This window comes from Phyllopteryx taeniolatus, unplaced genomic scaffold, assembly GCF_024500385.1.
Source record: "Phyllopteryx taeniolatus isolate TA_2022b unplaced genomic scaffold, UOR_Ptae_1.2 contig_63, whole genome shotgun sequence".
NCBI lineage: Eukaryota > Metazoa > Chordata > Actinopteri > Syngnathiformes > Syngnathidae > Phyllopteryx > Phyllopteryx taeniolatus.
This window is the reverse complement of record NW_026903591.1, coordinates 639-11407: the sequence shown is the minus strand read 5'-3', so window position 1 is coordinate 11407 and position 10769 is coordinate 639. Positions and strand designations below refer to the sequence as shown.

At 44.5% G+C, this 10769-nt stretch overlaps 1 non-coding gene across 1 annotated transcript; it reads right to left on the bottom strand.

The window, feature by feature from the left end:
* Positions 1–7659: 7659 nt before the first annotated feature.
* trnae-uuc (transfer RNA glutamic acid (anticodon UUC)) lies at positions 7660–7731 on the bottom strand. Its single transcript has one exon. It is a non-coding gene; the product is annotated as a tRNA-Glu (tRNA).
* Between the last annotated feature and the right edge of the window lie 3038 nt (positions 7732–10769).

Below are 10769 nucleotides of genomic sequence, written 5' to 3'. Positions count from 1 at the left end.
AAATACTTTTACTTATTGAGCATCTCATTTTCCTCCTGTATTGGCTCAAAAGCCTCTCTGTAAACCAAATCGTCATTTTTATCATAAAACAGTGTGAGATGGAGAGGGTCAATTGGAGGACGATAGGGGTCAAGAGAGTCGATCCAGGACTTCCACCGCAGGAAGGCCGAGTAAACTCCGCCTCCCTCCTTTGTTTCAGGTTTTAGTCGGGCCCAATATATGTCAGCAGTTGCTTCCGGAAGTTCATGTTGTATCATGTTCCATCCGGAGGATAACTTCTGTCCACAGTTCATCATGGTCCCATCGGGGAACCGTATCGTCAGTCCATCCGGGCTACAAAGGATGGTAGCCCTGGTCTTGATAAGCAGATCTCTGCCCATCAGGTTCACTGGAGCCCCTCTTTTCATGAGGACAAACTGATGTTCATGTGTCTGTCCAGCAATTTCAGTCTTTAATGGTGTCGTAATCGGCAGACTCATGGGCACCCCTGCAAAGCCCATTAAGGTGGTCGTCCTCCCTGAGTGTTTGGATGTCGGAAGTGGTAAACACAAAGACGAATATGTGGCACCGGTGTCCACTAACATGTTGATTTCCGTTTTGTCCACCTTAGCGGGGATAAGACGCTCTGCCTTTCCTCCGTCCCCTGGCTCCGGGCCCCCCTATTGGCAATTGGACCAGTCCTCCTCGCAGTAGAGCTGGCGAAATGGCTGTTGTTTTAGTGGCGCCTGCTGCTGATGCTGTTGCCAGGGCGTCGGGCCGCGTCCACCTCTCCCTCGTGGAGCTCTGTAGCCTACTCTTTGAGGTGTGGCCTGTTCCACTGGAGATCGCTGTTGAATCATTGGGGAAACAGTACATTGGCGATACCAGTGTCCATACTGACCACCATTGAAGCACGCTTGGTCCGTTGGAGGTCGGCAAGGGCTTCCCTTGCCTTCGTTGGTGTACTCTGTTACGACTCCCGCCTCGTCTCCTCGTTGACCCCTGCGCCATCCACATCTGTTTTTCTGCTTCCATTTTTCTTTTTTTTCTTTTTTAATGGCCACTTTACGGGCCTGGACCAATTGTAGCTTCAAAAGTTGTTCCTGCATGTCCTTTACCTCATCTGATGATTTGTGTTTTCTGTCGACAAAAAGTTTCAAATGGTGTGACACATGACAATTAAAAAAGCTATCTCCCCCTTTCATGAGGTCAGGGTCTTTAAAAAGTTCAGTCCTAACTTCAACCGGCAAGGTCTCAAGTAAAGCTATTCTATAAATAACATTTGCCTCTCTTAAACGGGAGGGATGTGATCCCGTCTTATCTGTCCAAATACTTATGCAATGTTTGAAGTGAGAACTGGGATCCATGAGAGGTTTGAAGTCCGGAAGCTTCGGCACTGTTGGGGAAGAGGACGGGAACATGTCACACAGCTAATACTGTAGGAGCAAAAGGGGCAAATAAAATTTCAGGTTCGACATTATTCAGACCCGACCGTGTCAAAATATCATCCGATTGGTAAACCGAAATGCAACAGGCGCGTATCAATCTCACTATGTCACCACACGCCAGGCTCATGTTGTCCGTCAACTTTTTCAGCCCCTGGATCCAAATTACACCAACAGCAGCAAGTCCGGGCAGCCGTTTCTGTAAAAACTCAAAAATTTTTAAAGACAATTTTTGTATATTTACCCACCTTTTTGAATGTGGACTCGTGCGGAATTGATAGGAGTTTTATTTCCCCTCTACAAATGGTCTGCCATTTGAGCCGCCCCCTTGACCGGCAATGCCGGTTATAGTGACGTCACTGGGGCCGTTTTCGGAAAGGTCCGTAAATTGTATTTAGCGGGGGAATTTGTCGTTCTTTTTTTTCTTCGCTGAACAGCTGCCATGGCAGGGCACACCAGACAAATATCATAAATTTTTCTCCTCAATTTTTCATTCTCTTCTATTTTCTTATTCAAATCTCTTTTCTCTCTCCACCCTGCAGCATCCAACTTTTCCTTCCTCTTTTTTTCCTTTCAGAATAACCTCTCTGTTACGTGAAACAACTTACATTCCTTTTTCTTTTCCACTTTGCCCACCCACTTCTTAATCCTGTTTGTTTCTTTTTCTGCCTTTCTATTTCAATCCACAAATCCGACACATATCACATTCATTACCTCGACACTCGACTGTCCAATTCACAACCCCGAGTTTTGGTGGCACACTCATCTTATTCTAAATCGGTTTTTGGGGGTCCCAAAATCCCCGTCTACCGAAACGTTACAATTTGAAACCGCGTCCGATTTCAAGTCAGTCTACGACGGGACAAGTAGGTACCTTGTTACCCTACTTTATCCCAGGATTTTCTGTTATCCTGGTTTTGTCAGGTACCTTGTTACCCTGACGTCAGGTCCTCCGTTACCCTGACTTCTAATTATGCAATTTTAACAACACAACGTCTTATTAACTATTGACAACAAAACAACTGTACCACAAGTCTCCCAAATTTCGCCATTTCCAATGTGCAGAATTCGTGATATAATCAAACAGGCTTCCGCTCACCTTTTTTATTTCGGTGCACCGGGGAGATTTGCATTCCAACTGAATTCCTGTCCGCTCCTCTGTCTTTTTATCTCATGTTCTTTCAGGATCACGTCGGGCTCACCATTTGAAGGAACCTGTGTTTTAAAATCTCCTAACTCCCGTGGTTCCAAGCGTGTTCGTTTTCGTGAAAGAACTTCGTTCACAACAATGTATCAAAACCAACCAATTTATTCCTGACAGAGGTGTCTATAAATTTGCAGAGCTCTGGGTTCGTAACTACCCTATCTTATCCTTAGCAGATAAAGTAGTCGAACCAAAACTATCTGACTCTACTCCAGACTTTATACAATGTTTCAAACAGGCCAGTATGGAATCGCTGTCGTCTGATTGGTCCGTAATCTGACGTCATCGTTGTTCTGCGGACCATCTGATCTGGCTCCAGACGCCGCCTCCAGGTGTCGCCTGCCGATGTCTCCTGCATTCAATGTTTATAGTGGCTCCCCGCAGTTCCTTTCTTCCTTGACATCTGTCTCCAAATACCCCCCGATGGGGCCAAATACCCCTATACTCCAATACACATTCTCTTCCAAACTAGTTAGAATTACACATTAGAATATAAAGTATTCTATATTCCCTTCAGAGACTATGGGCAGAGCTCAATCGAGTAGTATCCAGACACTTTATAAATCTCTTTAACTTCATGGAGGAGCATGGGGTACTGGATTCGCTGAATGAACTACATCTATTTTGCCTGCACTATGTGTATCTGCCAAGAATTGAAAGAGCAACAACTGAATTTATCAATCAATGGAACAATCATGGCCTCTCTACACAAGGGGGTGGCATGCAGGTGTTATTAACAATGCAGGAATCCATCCAGCCATTAACAGTGTCTTTGATGCTAATAACTACTTTGGCGTTGATGAAGAAGGCCCATTACCTGAACTGCAAACTAATAATAATGTGGTGATTCCAGAAATTAATACAAACATGGATGACATTACAATGAACATGATTGAACAAGTGAACCCACTCGAAAATGATGGTAACCATGGAATAGATATTTTCTGTTTACTTCTGTACTTTGTTAAATGACTAAACATTGACTTCTTCTTCTTTTTTTCCTTTCGGCTTGTCCCGTTAGGGGTCGCCACAGCGCGTCATCCTTTTCCATGTAAGCCTATCTCCTGCATCCTCCTCTCGAACACCAACTGCCATCATGTCTTCCCTCACGACATCCATCAACCTTCTCTTTGGTCTTCCTCTCGCTCTCTTGCCTGGCAGCTCCATCCTCATCATCCTTCTACCAATATACTCACTCTCTCTCCTCTGGACGTGTCCAAACCATTGAAGTCTGCTCTCTCTAACTTTGTCTCCAAAACATCGAACCTTGGCTGTCCCTCTGATGAGCTCATTTCTAATTTTATCCAACCTGGTCACTCCGAGAGCGAACCTCAACATCTTCATTTCCGCCACCTCCAGCTCTGCTTCCTGTTTTCTCTTCAGTGCCACTGTCTCTAATCCGTACATCATGGCTGGCCTCACCACTGTTTTATAAACTTTGCCCTTCATCCTAGCAGAGACTCTTCTGTCACATAGCACACCTGACACCTTCCTCCACCCGTTCCAACCTGCTTGGACCCGTTTCTTCACTTCCTGACCACACTCACCATTGCTCTGGACGGTTGACCCCAAGTATTTAAAGTCCTCTACCCTTGCCATCTCTTCTCCCTGTAGCCTCATTCTTCCCCCACCACCCCTCTCATTCATGCACATATATTCTGTTTTACTTCGGCTAATCTTCATTCCTCTTCTTTCCAGTGCATGCCTCCATCTTTCTAACTGTTCCTCCAGCTGCTCCCTGCTTTCACTGCAGATCACAATGTCATCTGCAAACATCATGGTCCACGGGGATTCCAGTCTAACCTCATCTGTCAGCCTATCCATCACCACTGCAAAAAGGAAGGGGCTCAGGGCTGATCCCTGATGCAGTCCCACGTCCACCTTAAATTCTTCTGTCACACCGACAGCACACCTCACCGCTGTTCTGCTGCCCTCGTACATGTCCTGTATTATTCTAACATACTTCTCTGCCACTCCAGACTTCTGCATGCAGTACCACAGTTCCTCTCTGGGTACTCTGTCATAGGCTTTCTCTAGATCTACAAAGACACAATGTAGCTCCTTCTGACCTTCTCTGTACTTTTCCATCAACATCCTCAAGGCAAATAATGCATCTGTGGTACTCTTTCTAGGCATGAAACCATACTGTTGCTCGCAAATACTCACTTCTGTCCTGAGTCTAGCCTCCACTACTCTTTCCCATAACTTCATTGTGTGGCTCATCAACTTTATTCCATCTGTTAAAAAAGACCAAGGGTTTTGTTTTTTTCCCCTCTCAAGAGTTTGTGATTATAGGTCAACTTAATGAAAATTGTCTTATTTTTGTTACAAAAATACTGAAAACATTTTTGTTACTTCTGTAGATTTCTTAGCCATGTGCTTTCACATTTGAGAATAACATGTTCATGCTCGGCCAAACCCATATGTGTTCCCTAACGCAAAGTCGAACTCCTCCTTAAACAGTTCGTAAGAGGCATATAATGGCAACTTTATGCAATTAATGCACGCGTTGGCAAGAGGGAACAGAGAAAAAGTGTCATCATCTCCTTGATGAAGGAACTGGACAGAAGGAGTTGGAGTAAAGCCAATAGGTGGTACCACAGATGCTCCTGTTGTGAAGATTTTCTCAAGTTTGGATGGCCCCTCTTCTTCTGTTAGAACTAAACAGTCAGTTAAAGTACTTAAAAATAAATAAAATACACACACACACACACACAATAACGGGGGTGGAATGAATGTGTGTATTTGACCACTAAAGCAAACCTTCTGCATGTTGGAGATAGAAACCACTATCTCCTCAGCAGCTCTCGTTGCTCCTTTCTGGGGAGAGACGAATGTTGAAAAGATCATCCATCTGGTCCGGAGTCAGTGTGGCTCAAAGCAGAATGGGACGAAAGCCGTCTGGATGTTGTTGAATTTGCTGAAGAAACCCAAGAGTTTTCAGTCCTTCACAAAATCTGCAAACAATTGCACAAAGCACAACTCTTGTGCAAAGTCAAATCACCCGTTGGTTTGATAGACTTTCATTATATTTTGTGACAGTCGTCTTAAACCGTGCTGACATACCCGATAGAGAAAAGTGTACAACAGCTATTACTGCATACCTCTGAAATGGGCCTTGAACCCTGTGAATGACCTGAAACATGACAATGTCACGACTACATAGGCCTCAAACATCCTGCATTGGCCAAGTAGTCGAGCAAAGGATTTTTTTGACTTCTCGAGGTCATCAAGCGATGTGCTTTCAGATACTTAGCATCACAAGGAAAAGCAGACTGACTTATGGCAGCTTCATACAAGTCTTATTAAATTTTGACAACAGGGCTGGGTGATGTAGCCTTGAGTTTTAATATTTTAACCCAAAATTCTCCAGACAGGGGGAGAAAGGCAAAGACATTCAAAACTCTGAAAGTTGCCCTTTAAACGCTACCCTTAAAATTTAAATACTGTGCACAAATTTTCAACATGAAATTAAATATTCCCTTAAGGATTAATATGTTACTGCAAAACTGTCATTGAATTTAACGAATAACGACTTTTGACAGGTCTCTCCTCTTTGTCTCATTTGCATGTTTAGGTTGCTGTATATTTTAACCAATGTGCCTTTTTATTTTGTAGTGTGTGTGACCTTTGGTATTGTTAGTGACCCCCCTTTTCCTCACTCTCACTCTGTAAGCTTCGCTGAATGAATCTGTGAAAGTGGGTATTCTCTGGCTGGGGCTGTCAGCCTTGTCAAAACAGACATTGTAAATAATTGGCAATAACAATTACGTTTTACTTTTCAAATAAACAGCTTGAAGCAAGCACACTTTAGCTCTTATTTGGGGAACTATGCGAGCAAGAGTGAGGACAGGTGGTAACGAACATGTTAAAAAGTGTGTTTTAATAAGCTTAAATGTGCTTAAAGCATGTGAGAGGTGAAAACCTTTTTTTAATGATATGGTCTGTCGATATCGCTGATTTTCACCAATTAGGTCGGTCTGGAAAGTATGAGAGTGACTGTTGCTCTCTGAGCATTCACACACTGAAGCCGAGAAACAACAAGTGACCATCAGGCTGCTGAACCCGTCTGAAGCTAAATGTGGACGTGAGTGAGATCCTGACCTCGATGATGATGCAGCTGAACAAAGGCGATCTAAAGATGAGATCCACGTCTGCTTCACCTTCGCTAATTGACACGCACATGCTTCCCACTTGATTGCATTTGTGTGATACAGAGGAAATATGAGTGAACTCGACTGACTCCCTTCCGTTGATGGCGGGGTCCAAGATGTCCACCATGTTGATGTGGACGTGGACATGCCTTTGAAGCAGCGGTGAGCCATCAGGGCCAGCAAGGGCAAAACACGATCACAAGCATCGACCGACATTTACAAATTAGTGGTACTTTGACGCAAGAGTCTCCTAATTTATGAACGACTTTATGTATAATTATCAGCCAGTCGATTTGTTTTGCTTTGTTGGGAGCAAGAATTGGACTTAGAATACAGTAGAATTCATTTATTTGATATATATATGGCGGCACGGTGGACGACTGGTTAGAGCGTCTACGCACAGTAGACTGGGTTCAATCCCCGGTCCCGCCTGTGTGGAGTTTGCATGTTCTCCCCGTGCCTGCGTGGGTTTTCTCCGGGCATTCGGGTTTCTTCCCACATCCCAAAAACATGCATTAATTGGGGACTCTAAATTGTCCATCGGTGTGAATGTGAGTGCGAATGGTTGTTTGTTTGTATGTGTCCTGCGATTGGCTGGCAATCAGTTCAGGGTGTACCCTGCCTCTTGCCCGATGACAGCTGGGATAGGCTCCAGCACGCCCGCGACCCGAGTGAGGAGAAGCGGCTCAGAAAATGGATGGATGGATGGATGAATGTTGAAGCTAAATTGGTGGAATGCAGGGTAAAAAATTACTCTCATAATGGGAGTCAAACTGGGATAAATATCCATGCCACACTACCAGAATTAAGGGAATGTTGCCATACCAAGTGTTAATCAAAGTCCAAATTGGAGAGTTCAGGAGAGGATCAAGAAACATTCCCACACCGGGAGTCGAACCCGGGCCACCTGGGTGAAAACCAGGAATCCTGACCACTAGACCATATGGGACACATGATGCTGGGTCTTCAAGTTATTTTTTGAAATTCTATACTTTCTTTCCAATTGATACACTCAGGCCAAAACAAAAGAATTCACGTTACATTCCCATATCGGGAGTAGGAGACCAATGAAAACCAGAAATTCTGACCGCCAGACCATATGGGACACGTTGGTCTGCCAGTTTTTCGAAGCACAAAATATTTGAAATTTTCTGCATGATCAAAGCCCAAATAGTGGAATACATTATTCCCAAACATTCTCAAACCAGGAGTCAAACTCAGGCCTCCTGGGTGAGAACCAAGCAACCTGACAGCTTCACCATATGGGAAAATCCTTTGTTTGTTTTTGTTTTTTTCCAAAATATTGAACATTTCCCCAAACTGGAATTTTTCGACATGATGTTAAAGCCCAAATGGTGGAATTCAGAGAACGTTCCCATACCCAGAGTCAAACCCAGCCCTCATGGGTGAAAACCTAGAATCCTGGCCGCTTGACCATCTGGGAAACACCTTTGTTGTGTTTTCTTCCCCAAGCTCAATCGGAAGTTTTCTGGATGAACAGCCAAATTGGTGGGTAAAGAAATGCTCTCATACTGGGAGTCGGATATGGTCCCCTGGGTGAAGATCCATGCCATAATACTGGAACTGAGGTAATGTAACCATATGAGGTGACAAAGTCTAAATGGGAGAGTTTAGAAGCATTCCCAAAACGGTAGTCAACCTCGGGATGCCGGGGAGAAAACCAGGAATCCTGACCACTAGACCAGATAATGGTGTCACTTCCATCCATCCATCCATCCATTTTCAACACCGCTTATCCTGGTTAGGGTCGCGAGACACTGGAGCCTATCCCAGCTGACTTTGGGCGAAAGGCGGACTACACCCTGAACTGGTCGCCAGTCAGTCGCAGGGCACATATCGACACGGACAACCATTCACACTCACATTCACACCGTCACTGAGTGGGAACTGAACCCACGCTGCCTGCACCAAAGTCAGGCGAGTGTACCACAACGCCATCAGTGGTGTCAGTTCAACTTTCTTAAAAAATCTTCACTTACTTTCAAGCCTAATTTTCCATAAAACGACCAGGCCAAAACAAAAGAATTCAAGTTACATTCCCATACTGGGAGTAGGAGACCAGTGAAAACCACTAATCCTGAATGCCAGATCATATGGGACACCTGTTGGTGTCTCTAACACTGATTCATTCCAAAATTATTAATTAATTTTTTCAAGTGCAAAATATTGGTAATTTTTTGCATGAAGATCAAAGCCCTTCTTCTTCTTTTCCTTTCGGCTTGTCCCGTTAGGGGTCGCCACAGCGCATCATCCTTTTCCATGTAAGCCTATCTCCTGCATTCTCCTCTCGAACAGCAACTGCCCTCATGTCTTCCCTCATGACATCCATCAACCTTCTCTTTGGTCTTCCTCTAGCTCTCTTGCCTGGCAGCTCCATCCTCATCATCCTTCTACCAATATACTCACTATTTATCCTCTGGACGTGTCCAAACCATCGAAGTCTGCTCTCTCTAACTTTGTCTCCAAAACCTTGGCTGTCCATCTGATGAGCTCAGTTCTAATTTTATCCAACCTGGTCACTCCGAGAGCGAACCTCAACGTCTTCATTTCCGCCACCTCCAACTCTGCTTCATGTTGTCTCTTCAGTGCCACTGTCTCTAATCCGTACATCATGGGTGGCCTCACCACTGTTTTATAAACTTTGCCCTTCATCCTAGCAGAGACTCTTCTGTCACATAACACACCTGCCACCTTCCTCCACCCGTTCCAACCCGCTTGGACCCGTTTCTTCACTTCCTGACCACACTCACCGTTGCTCTGGACGGTTGACCCCAAGTATTTAAAGTCCTCCACCCTTGCTATCTCTTCTCCCTGTAGCCTCACTCTTCCCCCAACACTCCCTCTCATTCATGCACATATATTCTGTCTTACTTCGGCTAATCTTCATTCCTCTGCTTTCCAGTGCATGCCTCCATTTCTAACTGTTCCTCCACCTGCTCCCTGCTTTCATTGCAGATCACAATGTCATCTGCAAACATCATGGTCCACGATCTGTGATCTGCAGTTCCTTTTTGGAACTTGGGTGGCACTTTGTGCCTCCCTTTTCCCTCTCTAACTCTCCAGCGAGCATCACCTCCTCTCCCGCGCACCTGTTCTCAATCAGCACTAATCACTGCCTGCATATACAGTAAGCCTTCCAGATCCATGAATCCAGCACCAGTAGTGTCGTCCGTGGTACTCTTGTGGTTCGTTCTCTTGTGTTCGATTGATTACTTGGCATTTGTACTGACTCTCTTGTGTTTTCCTCCACCTCCAGTCTTCCTTACACGTTTGGCAAACATAATAACCACGACACGACTGAAACTGTTGCTCTCGTGCTATCCGTCAGCAGGACAAGCAAACCGTCTCGCTGGCATTGCCATTGTTAAATATATTCTAGAAGTTATCATTTATTTGCTTAGCTTGCATTAGTATTATGGACGATTTTAGATGTCTCGCCTTCGAAAAGATGACTCAGCATCATCCGATGGAAGGGCGCCTGGACCAAGGACGTGATCGGATGTGGTCGGGTCGGGACAAGTGTTGGTCCAATATTTTGTGTTGTGTCTTATTGCTTAGAATACTATGTCTGGGAAAAACCCTCTTATTATCAAATATTATGTGTCGTGTCTTATTGTTTAGAATACTATGTCTGGGAAAAACCCTCTTATTATCAAATATTTTGTGTTGTGTCTTATTGCTTAGAACATTATGATTTGTAAATCCCTCCTATTTCAAATAAATGCAGGAGCGAGGGGGGGGGTTGTTTAGAGCGTGTTGAGAGGCTGTGATCTGAACAATCTCCCATACGCCCTCCTCATGAGAAAAAGAAACCAGCGTCTTCATTCCTTTTGTGTCTATTTTTTATAATGTTGGGTAAGATAAATCCAACATTAAATTGGTCCTTCGAGCCGGATGTCAACACACCCGAGGATTCCAGTTGTGGACTGTTCTTCGTTCTCCTCAACTGGGATCTGAAGGTTGACG